Source organism: Pelobates fuscus, chromosome 6 (assembly GCF_036172605.1).
Source record: "Pelobates fuscus isolate aPelFus1 chromosome 6, aPelFus1.pri, whole genome shotgun sequence".
In the NCBI taxonomy this organism is placed as follows: Eukaryota; Metazoa; Chordata; class Amphibia; order Anura; family Pelobatidae; genus Pelobates; species Pelobates fuscus.
In genome coordinates, this window is record NC_086322.1 from 201879538 (window position 1) to 201896425 (window position 16888).

Sequence of the window (16888 nt, forward strand, 5' to 3'; positions counted from 1 at the left end):
TAAAAGTGTCCCATGATTTACTTTTAAGCATGGTTGCATTATCTGCATGTTCTTCACATTATTGCTAATGTTGAGCAGAAACATATGTACATCAGCATGTAAGTGATCACATATGTTACTTCTGGCTTGACTTGGATTAAAACTTCTTGGCGTTGGCATCTTTTTGTTGCTTTATTTTCTATGTTCTACTATCAAAATGTTCACTGTTGGAAGAATGTTATCCGGCACATCCGAAGATCCCTAGTCGTGGTTATAACTTGATAATATTGGAGTGGAGAACTGTTAACTTAAAATGCCCAGACTTAAATCCCAAGCATTGGCAATGGTTTCTAACTTCTGAAACATACTTAGTCTCACCTTTTAAGATCAGCTGTCCTTTTCAATATCTCCGTTTTGACAACGTTTATTTTTTGGAAAACGTGCTCCACACATTAGTTATCCTCTTCAACAACGAAATTGGGAGCTCATCAGTGGGTTCAACATTCTAATAAATCACTGTAAATCAGTATATGTTGAAGCTTGCACAACTTATATCTGTTCTGTACTTGATCCGAGTTGTTTTTTTTTTTTGAATATGCTCGCCGATCCAAAAGCGAAATACTACATGAACGGGAAGCCGAAATAGCTCAGTTGGGAGAGCGTTAGACTGAAGATCTAAAGGTCCCTGGTTCGATCCCGGGTTTCGGCATTGGTTGCAATGTCCCATGATTTACTTTTAAGCATGGTTGCATTATCTGCATGTTCTTCACATTATTGCTAATGTTGAGCAGAAACATATGTACATCAGCATGTAAGTGATCACATATGTTACTTCTGGCTTGACTTGGATTAAAACTTCTTGGCGTTGGCATCTTTTTGTTGCTTTATTTTCTATGTTCTACTATCAAAATGTTCACTGTTGGAAGAATGTTATCCGGCACATCCGAAGATCCCTAGTCGTGGTTATAACTTGATAATATTGGAGTGGAGAACTGTAAACTTAAAATGCCCAGACTTAAATCCCAAGCATTGGCAATGGTTTCTACCTTCTGAAACATACTTAGTCTCACCTTTTAAGATCAGCTGTCCTTTTCAATATCTCCGTTTTGACAACGTTTATTTTTTGGAAAACGTGCTCCACACATTAGTTATCCTCTTCAACAACGAAATTGGGATCTCATCAGTGGGTTCAACATTCTAATAAATCACTGTAAATCAGTATATGTTGAAGCTTGCACAACTTATTATATCTGTTCTGTACTTGATCCGAGTTGTTGTTTTTTTTTGAATATGCTCGCCGTTCCAAAAGCGAAATACTACATGAACGGGAAGCCGAAATAGCTCAGTTGGGAGAGCATTAGACTGAAGATCTAAAGGTCCCTGGTTCGATCCTGGGTTTCGGCATTGGTTGCAATGTCCCATGATTTACTTTTAAGCATGGTTGCATTATCTGCATGTTCTTCACATTATTGCTAATGTTGAGCAGAAACATATGTACATCAGCATGTAAGTGATCACATATGTTACTTCTGGCTTGAATTAGATTAAAAGTGTCCCATGATTTACTTTTAAGCATGGTTGCATTATCTGCATGTTCTTCACATTATTGCTAATGTTGAGCAGAAACATATGTACATCAGCATGTAAGTGATCACATATGTTACTTCTGGCTTGACTTGGATTAAAACTTCTTGGCGTTGGCATCTTTTTGTTGCTTTATTTTCTATGTTCTACTATCAAAATGTTCACTGTTGGAAGAATGTTATCCGGCACATCCGAAGATCCCTAGTCGTGGTTATAACTTGATAATATTGGAGTGGAGAACTGTTAACTTAAAATGCCCAGACTTAAATCCCAAGCATTGGCAATGGTTTCTAACTTCTGAAACATACTTAGTCTCACCTTTTAAGATCAGCTGTCCTTTTCAATATCTCCGTTTTGACAACGTTTATTTTTTGGAAAACGTGCTCCACACATTAGTTATCCTCTTCAACAACGAAATTGGGATCTCATCAGTGGGTTCAACATTCTAATAAATCACTGTAAATCAGTATATGTTGAAGCTTGCACAACTTATATCTGTTCTGTACTTGATCCGAGTTGTTTTTTTTTTTTTTTGAATATGCTCGCCGTTCCAAAAGCGAAATACTACATGAACGGGAAGCCAAAATAGCTCAGTTGGGAGAGCGTTAGACTGAAGATCTAAAGGTCCCTGGTTCGATCCCGGGTTTCGGCATTGGTTGCAATGTCCCATGATTTACTTTTAAGCATGGTTGCATTATCTGCATGTTCTTCACATTATTGCTAATGTTGAGCAGAAACATATGTACATCAGCATGTAAGTGATCACATATGTTACTTCTGGCTTGAATTAGATTAAAAGTGTCCCATGATTTACTTTTAAGCATGGTTGCATTATCTGCATGTTCTTCACATTATTGCTAATGTTGAGCAGAAACATATGTACATCAGCATGTAAGTGATCACATATGTTACTTCTGGCTTGACTTGGATTAAAACTTCTTGGCGTTGGCATCTTTTTGTTGCTTTATTTTCTATGTTCTACTATCAAAATGTTCACTGTTGGAAGAATGTTATCCGGCACATCCGAAGATCCCTAGTCGTGGTTATAACTTGATAATATTGGAGTGGAGAACTGTTAACTTAAAATGCCCAGACTTAAATCCCAAGCATTGGCAATGGTTTCTAACTTCTGAAACATACTTAGTCTCACCTTTTAAGATCAGCTGTCCTTTTCAATATCTCCGTTTTGACAACGTTTATTTTTTGGAAAACGTGCTCCACACATTAGTTATCCTCTTCAACAACGAAATTGGGAGCTCATCAGTGGGTTCAACATTCTAATAAATCACTGTAAATCAGTATATGTTGAAGCTTGCACAACTTATATCTGTTCTGTACTTGATCCGAGTTGTTTTTTTTTTTTGAATATGCTCGCCGATCCAAAAGCGAAATACTACATGAACGGGAAGCCGAAATAGCTCAGTTGGGAGAGCGTTAGACTGAAGATCTAAAGGTCCCTGGTTCGATCCCGGGTTTCGGCATTGGTTGCAATGTCCCATGATTTACTTTTAAGCATGTTGCATTATCTGCATGTTCTTCACATTATTGCTAATGTTGAGCAGAAACATATGTACATCAGCATGTAAGTGATCACATATGTTACTTCTGGCTTGACTTAGATTAAAAGTGTCCCATGATTTACTTTTAAGCATGGTTGCATTATCTGCATGTTCTTCACATTATTGCTAATGTTGAGCAGAAACATATGTACATCAGCATGTAAGTGATCACATATGTTACTTCTGGCTTGACTTGGATTAAAACTTCTTGGCGTTGGCATCTTTTTGTTGCTTTATTTTCTATGTTCTACTATCAAAATGTTCACTGTTGGAAGAATGTTATCCGGCACATCCGAAGATCCCTAGTCGTGGTTATAACTTGATAATATTGGAGTGGAGAACTGTAAACTTAAAATGCCCAGACTTAAATCCCAAGCATTGGCAATGGTTTCTAACTTCTGAAACATACTTAGTCTCACCTTTTAAGATCAGCTGTCCTTTTCAATATCTCCGTTTTGACAACGTTTATTTTTTGGAAAACGTGCTCCACACATTAGTTATCCTCTTCAACAACGAAATTGGGATCTCATCAGTGGGTTCAACATTCTAATAAATCACTGTAAATCAGTATATGTTGAAGCTTGCACAACTTATATCTGTTCTGTACTTGATCCGAGTTGTTTTTTTTTTTTTGAATATGCTCGCCGTTCCAAAAGCGAAATACTACATGAACGGGAAGCCGAAATAGCTCAGTTGGGAGAGCGTTAGACTGAAGATCTAAAGGTCCCTGGTTCGATTATGGGTTTCGGCATTGGTTGCAATGTCCCATGATTTACTTTTAAGCATGGTTGCATTATCTGCATGTTCTTCACATTATTGCTAATGTTGAGCAGAAACATATGTACATCAGCATGTAAGTGATCACATATGTTACTTCTGGCTTGAATTAGATTAAAAGTGTCCCATGATTTACTTTTAAGCATGGTTGCATTATCTGCATGTTCTTCACATTATTGCTAATGTTGAGCAGAAACATATGTACATCAGCATGTAAGTGATCACATATGTTACTTCTGGCTTGACTTAGATTAACCCCTTAAGGACCAAACTTCTGGAATAAAAGGGAATCATGACGTGTCACACACGTCATGTGTCCTTAAGGGGTTAAAAGTGTCCCATGATTTACTTTTAAGCATGGTTGCATTATCTGCATGTTCTTCACATTATTGCTAATGTTGAGCAGAAACATATGTACATCAGCATGTAAGTGATCACATATGTTACTTCTGGCTTGACTTGGATTAAAACTTCTTGGCGTTGGCATCTTTTTGTTGCTTTATTTTCTATGTTCTACTATCAAAATGTTCACTGTTGGAAGAATGTTATCCGGCACATCCGAAGATCCCTAGTCGTGGTTATAACTTGATAATATTGGAGTGGAGAACTGTAAACTTAAAATGCCCAGACTTAAATCCCAAGCATTGGCAATGGTTTCTAACTTCTGAAACATACTTAGTCTCACCTTTTAAGATCAGCTGTCCTTTTCAATATCTCCGTTTTGACAACGTTTATTTTTTGGAAAACGTGCTCCACACATTAGTTATCCTCTTCAACAACGAAATTGGGAGCTCATCAGTGGGTTCAACATTCTAATAAATCACTGTAAATCAGTATATGTTGAAGCTTGCACAACTTATATCTATTCTGTACTTGATCCGAGTTGTTTTTTTTTTTTGAATATGCTCGCCGTTCCAAAAGCGAAATACTACATGAACGGGAAGCCGAAATAGCTCAGTTGGGAGAGCGTTAGACTGAAGATCTAAAGGTCCCTGGTTCGATTATGGGTTTCGGCATTGGTTGCAATGTCCCATGATTTACTTTTAAGCATGGTTGCATTATCTGCATGTTCTTCACATTATTGCTAATGTTGAGCAGAAACATATGTACATCAGCATGTAAGTGATCACATATGTTACTTCTGGCTTGAATTAGATTAAAAGTGTCCCATGATTTACTTTTAAGCATGGTTGCATTATCTGCATGTTCTTCACATTATTGCTAATGTTGAGCAGAAACATATGTACATCAGCATGTAAGTGATCACATATGTTACTTCTGGCTTGACTTAGATTAACCCCTTAAGGACCAAACTTCTGGAATAAAAGGGAATCATGACGTGTCACACACGTCATGTGTCCTTAAGGGGTTAAAAGTGTCCCATGATTTACTTTTAAGCATGGTTGCATTATCTGCATGTTCTTCACATTATTGCTAATGTTGAGCAGAAACATATGTACATCAGCATGTAAGTGATCACATATGTTACTTCTGGCTTGACTTGGATTAAAACTTCTTGGCGTTGGCATCTTTTTGTTGCTTTATTTTCTATGTTCTACTATCAAAATGTTCACTGTTGGAAGAATGTTATCCGGCACATCCGAAGATCCCTAGTCGTGGTTATAACTTGATAATATTGGAGTGGAGAACTGTAAACTTAAAATGCCCAGACTTAAATCCCAAGCATTGGCAATGGTTTCTAACTTCTGAAACATACTTAGTCTCACCTTTTAAGATCAGCTGTCCTTTTCAATATCTCCGTTTTGACAACGTTTATTTTTTGGAAAACGTGCTCCACACATTAGTTATCCTCTTCAACAACGAAATTGGGAGCTCATCAGTGGGTTCAACATTCTAATAAATCACTGTAAATCAGTATATGTTGAAGCTTGCACAACTTATATCTATTCTGTACTTGATCCGAGTTGTTTTTTTTTTTTGAATATGCTCGCCGTTCCAAAAGCGAAATACTACATGAACGGGAAGCCGAAATAGCTCAGTTGGGAGAGCGTTAGACTGAAGATCTAAAGGTCCCTGGTTCGATCCTGGGTTTCGGCATTGGTTGCAATGTCCCATGATTTACTTTTAAGCATGGTTGCATTATCTGCATGTTCTTCACATTATTGCTAATGTTGAGCAGAAACATATGTACATCAGCATGTAAGTGATCACATATGTTACTTCTGGCTTGAATTAGATTAAAAGTGTCCCATGATTTACTTTTAAGCATGGTTGCATTATCTGCATGTTCTTCACATTATTGCTAATGTTGAGCAGAAACATATGTACATCAGCATGTAAGTGATCACATATGTTACTTCTGGCTTGACTTGGATTAAAACTTCTTGGCGTTGGCATCTTTTTGTTGCTTTATTTTCTATGTTCTACTATCAAAATGTTCACTGTTGGAAGAATGTTATCCGGCACATCCGAAGATCCCTAGTCGTGGTTATAACTTGATAATATTGGAGTGGAGAACTGTTAACTTAAAATGCCCAGACTTAAATCCCAAGCATTGGCAATGGTTTCTAACTTCTGAAACATACTTAGTCTCACCTTTTAAGATCAGCTGTCCTTTTCAATATCTCCGTTTTGACAACGTTTATTTTTTGGAAAACGTGCTCCACACATTAGTTATCCTCTTCAACAACGAAATTGGGAGCTCATCAGTGGGTTCAACATTCTAATAAATCACTGTAAATCAGTATATGTTGAAGCTTGCACAACTTATATCTGTTCTGTACTTGATCCGAGTTGTTTTTTTTTTTGAATATGCTCGCCGATCCAAAAGCGAAATACTACATGAACGGGAAGCCGAAATAGCTCAGTTGGGAGAGCGTTAGACTGAAGATCTAAAGGTCCCTGGTTCGATCCCGGGTTTCGGCATTGGTTGCAATGTCCCATGATTTACTTTTAAGCATGGTTGCATTATCTGCATGTTCTTCACATTATTGCTAATGTTGAGCAGAAACATATGTACATCAGCATGTAAGTGATCACATATGTTACTTCTGGCTTGACTTAGATTAAAAGTGTCCCATGATTTACTTTTAAGCATGGTTGCATTATCTGCATGTTCTTCACATTATTGCTAATGTTGAGCAGAAACATATGTACATCAGCATGTAAGTGATCACATATGTTACTTCTGGCTTGACTTGGATTAAAACTTCTTGGCGTTGGCATCTTTTTGTTGCTTTATTTTCTATGTTCTACTATCAAAATGTTCACTGTTGGAAGAATGTTATCCGGCACATCCGAAGATCCCTAGTCGTGGTTATAACTTGATAATATTGGAGTGGAGAACTGTAAACTTAAAATGCCCAGACTTAAATCCCAAGCATTGGCAATGGTTTCTAACTTCTGAAACATACTTAGTCTCACCTTTTAAGATCAGCTGTCCTTTTCAATATCTCCGTTTTGACAACGTTTATTTTTTGGAAAACGTGCTCCACACATTAGTTATCCTCTTCAACAACGAAATTGGGATCTCATCAGTGGGTTCAACATTCTAATAAATCACTGTAAATCAGTATATGTTGAAGCTTGCACAACTTATATCTGTTCTGTACTTGATCCGAGTTGTTTTTTTTTTTTGAATATGCTCGCCATTCCAAAAGCGAAATACTACATGAGCGGGAAGCCGAAATAGCTCAGTTGGGAGAGCGTTAGACTGAAGATCTAAAGGTCCCTGGTTCGATCCCGGGTTTCGGCATTGGTTGCAATGTCCCATGATTTACTTTTAAGCATGGTTGCATTATCTGCATGTTCTTCACATTATTGCTAATGTTGAGCAGAAACATATGTACATCAGCATGTAAGTGATCACATATGTTACTTCTGGCTTGAATTAGATTAAAAGTGTCCCATGATTTACTTTTAAGCATGGTTGCATTATCTGCATGTTCTTCACATTATTGCTAATGTTGAGCAGAAACATATGTACATCAGCATGTAAGTGATCACATATGTTACTTCTGGCTTGACTTAGATTAAAAGTGTCCCATGATTTACTTTTAAGCATGGTTGCATTATCTGCATGTTCTTCACATTATTGCTAATGTTGAGCAGAAACATATGTACATCAGCATGTAAGTGATCACATATGTTACTTCTGGCTTGACTTAGATTAAAAGTGTCCCATGATTTACTTTTAAGCATGGTTGCATTATCTGCATGTTCTTCACATTATTGCTAATGTTGAGCAGAAACATATGTACATCAGCATGTAAGTGATCACATATGTTACTTCTGGCTTGACTTGGATTAAAACTTCTTGGCGTTGGCATCTTTTTGTTGCTTTATTTTCTATGTTCTACTATCAAAATGTTCACTGTTGGAAGAATGTTATCCGGCACATCCGAAGATCCCTAGTCGTGGTTATAACTTGATAATATTGGAGTGGAGAACTGTAAACTTAAAATGCCCAGACTTAAATCCCAAGCATTGGCAATGGTTTCTAACTTCTGAAACATACTTAGTCTCACCTTTTAAGATCAGCTGTCCTTTTCAATATCTCCGTTTTGACAACGTTTATTTTTTGGAAAACGTGCTCCACACATTAGTTATCCTCTTCAACAACGAAATTGGGATCTCATCAGTGGGTTCAACATTCTAATAAATCACTGTAAATCAGTATATGTTGAAGCTTGCACAACTTATATCTGTTCTGTACTTGATCCGAGTTGTTTTTTTTTTTTGAATATGCTCGCCGTTCCAAAAGCGAAATACTACATGAACGGGAAGCCGAAATAGCTCAGTTGGGAGAGCGTTAGACTGAAGATCTAAAGGTCCCTGGTTCGATCCTGGGTTTCGGCATTGGTTGCAATGTCCCATGATTTACTTTTAAGCATGGTTGCATTATCTGCATGTTCTTCACATTATTGCTAATGTTGAGCAGAAACATATGTACATCAGCATGTAAGTGATCACATATGTTACTTCTGGCTTGAATTAGATTAAAAGTGTCCCATGATTTACTTTTAAGCATGGTTGCATTATCTGCATGTTCTTCACATTATTGCTAATGTTGAGCAGAAACATATGTACATCAGCATGTAAGTGATCACATATGTTACTTCTGGCTTGACTTAGATTAAAAGTGTCCCATGATTTACTTTTAAGCATGGTTGCATTATCTGCATGTTCTTCACATTATTGCTAATGTTGAGCAGAAACATATGTACATCAGCATGTAAGTGATCACATATGTTACTTCTGGCTTGACTTGGATTAAAACTTCTTGGCGTTGGCATCTTTTTGTTGCTTTATTTTCTATGTTCTACTATCAAAATGTTCACTGTTGGAAGAATGTTATCCGGCACATCCGAAGATCCCTAGTCGTGGTTATAACTTGATAATATTGGAGTGGAGAACTGTAAACTTAAAATGCCCAGACTTAAATCCCAAGCATTGGCAATGGTTTCTAACTTCTGAAACATACTTAGTCTCACCTTTTAAGATCAGCTGTCCTTTTCAATATCTCCGTTTTGACAACGTTTATTTTTTGGAAAACGTGCTCCACACATTAGTTATCCTCTTCAACAACGAAATTGGGATCTCATCAGTGGGTTCAACATTCTAATAAATCACTGTAAATCAGTATATGTTGAAGCTTGCACAACTTATATCTGTTCTGTACTTGATCCGAGTTGTTTTTTTTTTTGAATATGCTCGCCATTCCAAAAGCGAAATACTACATGAGCGGGAAGCCGAAATAGCTCAGTTGGGAGAGCGTTAGACTGAAGATCTAAAGGTCCCTGGTTCGATCCCGGGTTTCGGCATTGGTTGCAATGTCCCATGATTTACTTTTAAGCATGGTTGCATTATCTGCATGTTCTTCACATTATTGCTAATGTTGAGCAGAAACATATGTACATCAGCATGTAAGTGATCACATATGTTACTTCTGGCTTGACTTAGATTAAAAGTGTCCCATGATTTACTTTTAAGCATGGTTGCATTATCTGCATGTTCTTCACATTATTGCTAATGTTGAGCAGAAACATATGTACATCAGCATGTAAGTGATCACATATGTTACTTCTGGCTTGACTTGGATTAAAACTTCTTGGCGTTGGCATCTTTTTGTTGCTTTATTTTCTATGTTCTACTATCAAAATGTTCACTGTTGGAAGAATGTTATCCGGCACATCCGAAGATCCCTAGTCGTGGTTATAACTTGATAATATTGGAGTGGAGAACTGTAAACTTAAAATGCCCAGACTTAAATCCCAAGCATTGGCAATGGTTTCTAACTTCTGAAACATACTTAGTCTCACCTTTTAAGATCAGCTGTCCTTTTCAATATCTCCGTTTTGACAACGTTTATTTTTTGGAAAACGTGCTCCACACATTAGTTATCCTCTTCAACAACGAAATTGGGATCTCATCAGTGGGTTCAACATTCTAATAAATCACTGTAAATCAGTATATGTTGAAGCTTGCACAACTTATATCTGTTCTGTACTTGATCCGAGTTGTTTTTTTTTTTTGAATATGCTCGCCGTTCCAAAAGCGAAATACTACATGAACGGGAAGCCGAAATAGCTCAGTTGGGAGAGCGTTAGACTGAAGATCTAAAGGTCCCTGGTTCGATCCTGGGTTTCGGCATTGGTTGCAATGTCCCATGATTTACTTTTAAGCATGGTTGCATTATCTGCATGTTCTTCACATTATTGCTAATGTTGAGCAGAAACATATGTACATCAGCATGTAAGTGATCACATATGTTACTTCTGGCTTGAATTAGATTAAAAGTGTCCCATGATTTACTTTTAAGCATGGTTGCATTATCTGCATGTTCTTCACATTATTGCTAATGTTGAGCAGAAACATATGTACATCAGCATGTAAGTGATCACATATGTTACTTCTGGCTTGACTTAGATTAAAAGTGTCCCATGATTTACTTTTAAGCATGGTTGCATTATCTGCATGTTCTTCACATTATTGCTAATGTTGAGCAGAAACATATGTACATCAGCATGTAAGTGATCACATATGTTACTTCTGGCTTGACTTGGATTAAAACTTCTTGGCGTTGGCATCTTTTTGTTGCTTTATTTTCTATGTTCTACTATCAAAATGTTCACTGTTGGAAGAATGTTATCCGGCACATCCGAAGATCCCTAGTCGGGGTTATAACTTGATAATATTGGAGTGGAGAACTGTAAACTTAAAATGCCCAGACTTAAATCCCAAGCATTGGCAATGGTTTCTAACTTCTGAAACATACTTAGTCTCACCTTTTAAGATCAGCTGTCCTTTTCAATATCTCCGTTTTGACAACGTTTATTTTTTGGAAAACGTGCTCCACACATTAGTTATCCTCTTCAACAACGAAATTGGGATCTCATCAGTGGGTTCAACATTCTAATAAATCACTGTAAATCAGTATATGTTGAAGCTTGCACAACTTATATCTGTTCTGTACTTGATCCGAGTTGTTTTTTTTTTTGAATATGCTCGCCATTCCAAAAGCGAAATACTACATGAGCGGGAAGCCGAAATAGCTCAGTTGGGAGAGCGTTAGACTGAAGATCTAAAGGTCCCTGGTTCGATCCCGGGTTTCGGCATTGGTTGCAATGTCCCATGATTTACTTTTAAGCATGGTTGCATTATCTGCATGTTCTTCACATTATTGCTAATGTTGAGCAGAAACATATGTACATCAGCATGTAAGTGATCACATATGTTACTTCTGGCTTGAATTAGATTAAAAGTGTCCCATGATTTACTTTTAAGCATGGTTGCATTATCTGCATGTTCTTCACATTATTGCTAATGTTGAGCAGAAACATATGTACATCAGCATGTAAGTGATCACATATGTTACTTCTGGCTTGACTTAGATTAAAAGTGTCCCATGATTTACTTTTAAGCATGGTTGCATTATCTGCATGTTCTTCACATTATTGCTAATGTTGAGCAGAAACATATGTACATCAGCATGTAAGTGATCACATATGTTACTTCTGGCTTGATTTGGATTAAAACTTCTTGGCGTTGGCATCTTTTTGTTGCTTTATTTTCTATGTTCTACTATCAAAATGTTCACTGTTGGAAGAATGTTATCCGGCACATCCGAAGATCCCTAGTCGTGGTTATAACTTGATAATATTGGAGTGGAGAACTGTTAACTTAAAATGCCCAGACTTAAATCCCAAGCATTGGCAATGGTTTCTAACTTCTGAAACATACTTAGTCTCACCTTTTAAGATCAGCTGTCCTTTTCAATATCTCCGTTTTGACAACGTTTATTTTTTGGAAAACGTGCTCCACACATTAGTTATCCTCTTCAACAACGAAATTGGGATCTCATCAGTGGGTTCAACATTCTAATAAATCACTGTAAATCAGTATATGTTGAAGCTTGCACAACTTATATCTGTTCTGTACTTGATCCGAGTTGTTTTTTTTTTTTGAATATGCTCGCCGTTCCAAAAGCGAAATACTACATGAACGGGAAGCCGAAATAGCTCAGTTGGGAGAGCGTTAGACTGAAGATCTAAAGGTCCCTGGTTCGATCCCGGGTTTCGGCATTGGTTGCAATGTCCCATGATTTACTTTTAAGCATGGTTGCATTATCTGCATGTTCTTCACATTATTGCTAATGTTGAGCAGAAACATATGTACATCAGCATGTAAGTGATCACATATGTTACTTCTGGCTTGAATTAGATTAAAAGTGTCCCATGATTTACTTTTAAGCATGGTTGCATTATCTGCATGTTCTTCACATTATTGCTAATGTTGAGCAGAAACATATGTACATCAGCATGTAAGTGATCATATATGTTACTTCTGGCTTGACTTGGATTAAAACTTCTTGGCGTTGGCATCTTTTTGTTGCTTTATTTTCTATGTTCTACTATATAATGTTCACTGTTGGAAGAATGTTATCCGGCACATCCGAAGATCCCTAGTCGTGGTTATAACTTGATAATATTGGAGTGGAGAACTGTAAACTTAAAATGCCCAGACTTAAATCCCAAGCATTGGCAATGGTTTCTAACTTCTGAAACATACTTAGTCTCACCTTTTAAGATCAGCTGTCCTTTTCAATATCTCCGTTTTGACAACGTTTATTTTTTGGAAAACGTGCTCCACACATTAGTTATCCTCTTCAACAACGAAATTGGGATCTCATCAGTGGGTTCAACATTCTAATAAATCACTGTAAATCAGAATATGTTGAAGCTTGCACAACTTATATCTGTTCTGTACTTGATCCGAGTTGTTTTTTTTTTTTTAATATGCTCGCCGTTCCAAAAGCGAAATACTACATGAACGGGAAGCCGAAATAGCTCAGTTGGGAGAGCGTTAGACTGAAGATCTAAAGGTCCCTGGTTTGATCCCGGGTTTCGGCATTGGTTGCAATGTCCCATGATTTACTTTTAAGCATGGTTGCATTATCTGCATGTTCTTCACATTATTGCTAATGTTGAGCAGAAACATATGTACATCAGCATGTAAGTGATCACATATGTTACTTCTGGCTTGAATTAGATTAAAAGTGTCCCATGATTTACTTTTAAGCATGGTTGCATTATCTGCATGTTCTTCACATTATTGCTAATGTTGAGCAGAAACATATGTACATCAGCATGTAAGTGATCATATATGTTACTTCTGGCTTGACTTGGATTAAAACTTCTTGGCGTTGGCATCTTTTTGTTGCTTTATTTTCTATGTTCTACTATATAATGTTCACTGTTGGAAGAATGTTATCCGGCACATCCGAAGATCCATAGTCGTGGTTATAACTTGATAATATTGGAGTGGAGAACTGTAAACTTAAAATGCCCAGACTTAAATCCCAAGCATTGGCAATGGTTTCTAACTTCTGAAACATACTTAGTCTCACCTTTTAAGATCAGCTGTCCTTTTCAATATCTCCGTTTTGACAACGTTTATTTTTTGGAAAACGTGCTCCACACATTAGTTATCCTCTTCAACAACGAAATTGGGATCTCATCAGTGGGTTCAACATTCTAATAAATCACTGTAAATCAGTATATGTTGAAGCTTGCACAACTTATATCTGTTCTGTACTTGATCCGAGTTTTTTTTTTTTTTTTTGAATATGCTCGCCGTTCCAAAAGCGAAATACTACATGAACGGGAAGCCGAAATAGCTCAGTTGGGAGAGCGTTAGACTGAAGATCTAAAGGTCCCTGGTTCGATCCTGGGTTTCGGCATTGGTTGCAATGTCCCATGATTTACTTTTAAGCATGGTTGCATTATCTGCATGTTCTTCACATTATTGCTAATGTTGAGCAGAAACATATGTACATCAGCATGTAAGTGATCACATATGTTACTTCTGGCTTGAATTAGATTAAAAGTGTCCCATGATTTACTTTTAAGCATGGTTGCATTATCTGCATGTTCTTCACATTATTGCTAATGTTGAGCAGAAACATATGTACATCAGCATGTAAGTGATCACATATGTTACTTCTGGCTTGACTTAGATTAACCCCTTAAGGACCAAACTTCTGGAATAAAAGGGAATCATGACGTGTCACACACGTCATGTGTCCTTAAGGGGTTAAAAGTGTCCCATGATTTACTTTTAAGCATGGTTGCATTATCTGCATGTTCTTCACATTATTGCTAATGTTGAGCAGAAACATATGTACATCAGCATGTAAGTGATCACATATGTTACTTCTGGCTTGACTTGGATTAAAACTTCTTGGCGTTGGCATCTTTTTGTTGCTTTATTTTCTATGTTCTACTATCAAAATGTTCACTGTTGGAAGAATGTTATCCGGCACATCCGAAGATCCCTAGTCGTGGTTATAACTTGATAATATTGGAGTGGAGAACTGTAAACTTAAAATGCCCAGACTTAAATCCCAAGCATTGGCAATGGTTTCTAACTTCTGAAACATACTTAGTCTCACCTTTTAAGATCAGCTGTCCTTTTCAATATCTCCGTTTTGACAACGTTTATTTTTTGGAAAACGTGCTCCACACATTAGTTATCCTCTTCAACAACGAAATTGGGATCTCATCAGTGGGTTCAACATTCTAATAAATCACTGTAAATCAGTATATGTTGAAGCTTGCACAACTTATATCTGTTCTGTACTTGATCCGAGTTTTTTTTTTTTTTTGAATATGCTCGCCGTTCCAAAAGCGAAATACTACATGAACGGGAAGCCGAAATAGCTCAGTTGGGAGAGCGTTAGACTGAAGATCTAAAGGTCCCTGGTTCGATCCTGGGTTTCGGCATTGGTTGCAATGTCCCATGATTTACTTTTAAGCATGGTTGCATTATCTGCATGTTCTTCACATTATTGCTAATGTTGAGCAGAAACATATGTACATCAGCATGTAAGTGATCACATATGTTACTTCTGGCTTGAATTAGATTAAAAGTGTCCCATGATTTACTTTTAAGCATGGTTGCATTATCTGCATGTTCTTCACATTATTGCTAATGTTGAGCAGAAACATATGTACATCAGCATGTAAGTGATCACATATGTTACTTCTGGCTTGACTTAGATTAACCCCTTAAGGACCAAACTTCTGGAATAAAAGGGAATCATGACGTGTCACACACGTCATGTGTCCTTAAGGGGTTAAAAGTGTCCCATGATTTACTTTTAAGCATGGTTGCATTATCTGCATGTTCTTCACATTATTGCTAATGTTGAGCAGAAACATATGTACATCAGCATGTAAGTGATCACATATGTTACTTCTGGCTTGACTTGGATTAAAACTTCTTGGCGTTGGCATCTTTTTGTTGCTTTATTTTCTATGTTCTACTATCAAAATGTTCACTGTTGGAAGAATGTTATCCGGCACATCCGAAGATCCCTAGTCGTGGTTATAACTTGATAATATTGGAGTGGAGAACTGTAAACTTAAAATGCCCAGACTTAAATCCCAAGCATTGGCAATGGTTTCTAACTTCTGAAACATACTTAGTCTCACCTTTTAAGATCAGCTGTCCTTTTCAATATCTCCGTTTTGACAACGTTTATTTTTTGGAAAACGTGCTCCACACATTAGTTATCCTCTTCAACAACGAAATTGGGATCTCATCAGTGGGTTCAACATTCTAATAAATCACTGTAAATCAGTATATGTTGAAGCTTGCACAACTTATATCTGTTCTGTACTTGATCCGAGTTGTTTTTTTTTTTGAATATGCTCGCCATTCCAAAAGCGAAATACTACATGAACGGGAAGCCGAAATAGCTCAGTTGGGAGAGCGTTAGACTGAAGATCTAAAGGTCCCTGGTTCGATCCCGGGTTTCGGCATTGGTTGCAATGTCCCATGATTTACTTTTAAGCATGGTTGCATTATCTGCATGTTCTTCACATTATTGCTAATGTTGAGCAGAAACATATGTACATCAGCATGTAAGTGATCACATATGTTACTTCTGGCTTGAATTAGATTAAAAGTGTCCCATGATTTACTTTTAAGCATGGTTGCATTATCTGCATGTTCTTCACATTATTGCTAATGTTGAGCAGAAACATATGTACATCAGCATGTAAGTGATCACATATGTTACTTCTGGCTTGACTTGGATTAAAACTTCTTGGCGTTGGCATCTTTTTGTTGCTTTATTTTCTATGTTCTACTATCAAAATGTTCACTGTTGGAAGAATGTTATCCGGCACATCCGAAGATCCCTAGTCGTGGTTATAACTTGATAATATTGGAGTGGAGAACTGTAAACTTAAAATGCCCAGACTTAAATCCCAAGCATTGGCAATGGTTTCTAACTTCTGAAACATACTTAGTCTCACCTTTTAAGATCAGCTGTCCTTTTCAATATCTCCGTTTTGACAACGTTTATTTTTTGGAAAACGTGCTCCACACATTAGTTATCCTCTTCAACAACGAAATTGGGATCTCATCAGTGGGTTCAACATTCTAATAAATCACTGTAAATCAGTATATGTTGAAGCTTGCACAACTTATATCTGTTCTGTACTTGATCCGAGTTGTTTTTT

General features: G+C 37.1%; 18 non-coding genes across 18 annotated transcripts; all 18 read left to right on the forward strand.

Annotated features, from left to right (window-relative positions):
- Positions 1–615: 615 nt before the first annotated feature.
- TRNAF-GAA (transfer RNA phenylalanine (anticodon GAA)) lies at positions 616–688 on the forward strand. The gene has a single exon. It is a non-coding gene; the product is annotated as a tRNA-Phe (tRNA).
- Positions 689–1310: 622 nt separating this feature from the next.
- On the forward strand, positions 1311–1383 carry TRNAF-GAA (transfer RNA phenylalanine (anticodon GAA)). The gene has a single exon. It is a non-coding gene; the product is annotated as a tRNA-Phe (tRNA).
- Positions 1384–2142: 759 nt separating this feature from the next.
- On the forward strand, positions 2143–2215 carry TRNAF-GAA (transfer RNA phenylalanine (anticodon GAA)). Its single transcript has one exon. It is a non-coding gene; the product is annotated as a tRNA-Phe (tRNA).
- Positions 2216–2971: 756 nt separating this feature from the next.
- Positions 2972–3044, forward strand: TRNAF-GAA (transfer RNA phenylalanine (anticodon GAA)). The gene has a single exon. It is a non-coding gene; the product is annotated as a tRNA-Phe (tRNA).
- Positions 3045–3800: 756 nt separating this feature from the next.
- TRNAF-GAA (transfer RNA phenylalanine (anticodon GAA)) lies at positions 3801–3873 on the forward strand. The gene has a single exon. It is a non-coding gene; the product is annotated as a tRNA-Phe (tRNA).
- Positions 3874–4842: 969 nt separating this feature from the next.
- Positions 4843–4915, forward strand: TRNAF-GAA (transfer RNA phenylalanine (anticodon GAA)). The gene has a single exon. It is a non-coding gene; the product is annotated as a tRNA-Phe (tRNA).
- A 969-nt stretch (positions 4916–5884) lies between these two features.
- Positions 5885–5957, forward strand: TRNAF-GAA (transfer RNA phenylalanine (anticodon GAA)). Its single transcript has one exon. It is a non-coding gene; the product is annotated as a tRNA-Phe (tRNA).
- Positions 5958–6712: 755 nt separating this feature from the next.
- TRNAF-GAA (transfer RNA phenylalanine (anticodon GAA)) lies at positions 6713–6785 on the forward strand. The gene has a single exon. It is a non-coding gene; the product is annotated as a tRNA-Phe (tRNA).
- A 756-nt stretch (positions 6786–7541) lies between these two features.
- On the forward strand, positions 7542–7614 carry TRNAF-GAA (transfer RNA phenylalanine (anticodon GAA)). Its single transcript has one exon. It is a non-coding gene; the product is annotated as a tRNA-Phe (tRNA).
- A 1030-nt stretch (positions 7615–8644) lies between these two features.
- TRNAF-GAA (transfer RNA phenylalanine (anticodon GAA)) lies at positions 8645–8717 on the forward strand. The gene has a single exon. It is a non-coding gene; the product is annotated as a tRNA-Phe (tRNA).
- Positions 8718–9609: 892 nt separating this feature from the next.
- On the forward strand, positions 9610–9682 carry TRNAF-GAA (transfer RNA phenylalanine (anticodon GAA)). Its single transcript has one exon. It is a non-coding gene; the product is annotated as a tRNA-Phe (tRNA).
- Positions 9683–10438: 756 nt separating this feature from the next.
- TRNAF-GAA (transfer RNA phenylalanine (anticodon GAA)) lies at positions 10439–10511 on the forward strand. The gene has a single exon. It is a non-coding gene; the product is annotated as a tRNA-Phe (tRNA).
- Positions 10512–11403: 892 nt separating this feature from the next.
- On the forward strand, positions 11404–11476 carry TRNAF-GAA (transfer RNA phenylalanine (anticodon GAA)). The gene has a single exon. It is a non-coding gene; the product is annotated as a tRNA-Phe (tRNA).
- An 893-nt stretch (positions 11477–12369) lies between these two features.
- Positions 12370–12442, forward strand: TRNAF-GAA (transfer RNA phenylalanine (anticodon GAA)). Its single transcript has one exon. It is a non-coding gene; the product is annotated as a tRNA-Phe (tRNA).
- Positions 12443–13197: 755 nt separating this feature from the next.
- TRNAF-GAA (transfer RNA phenylalanine (anticodon GAA)) lies at positions 13198–13270 on the forward strand. Its single transcript has one exon. It is a non-coding gene; the product is annotated as a tRNA-Phe (tRNA).
- A 757-nt stretch (positions 13271–14027) lies between these two features.
- On the forward strand, positions 14028–14100 carry TRNAF-GAA (transfer RNA phenylalanine (anticodon GAA)). The gene has a single exon. It is a non-coding gene; the product is annotated as a tRNA-Phe (tRNA).
- Positions 14101–15069: 969 nt separating this feature from the next.
- On the forward strand, positions 15070–15142 carry TRNAF-GAA (transfer RNA phenylalanine (anticodon GAA)). Its single transcript has one exon. It is a non-coding gene; the product is annotated as a tRNA-Phe (tRNA).
- Positions 15143–16110: 968 nt separating this feature from the next.
- On the forward strand, positions 16111–16183 carry TRNAF-GAA (transfer RNA phenylalanine (anticodon GAA)). Its single transcript has one exon. It is a non-coding gene; the product is annotated as a tRNA-Phe (tRNA).
- The last annotated feature ends 705 nt before the right edge of the window (positions 16184–16888 follow it).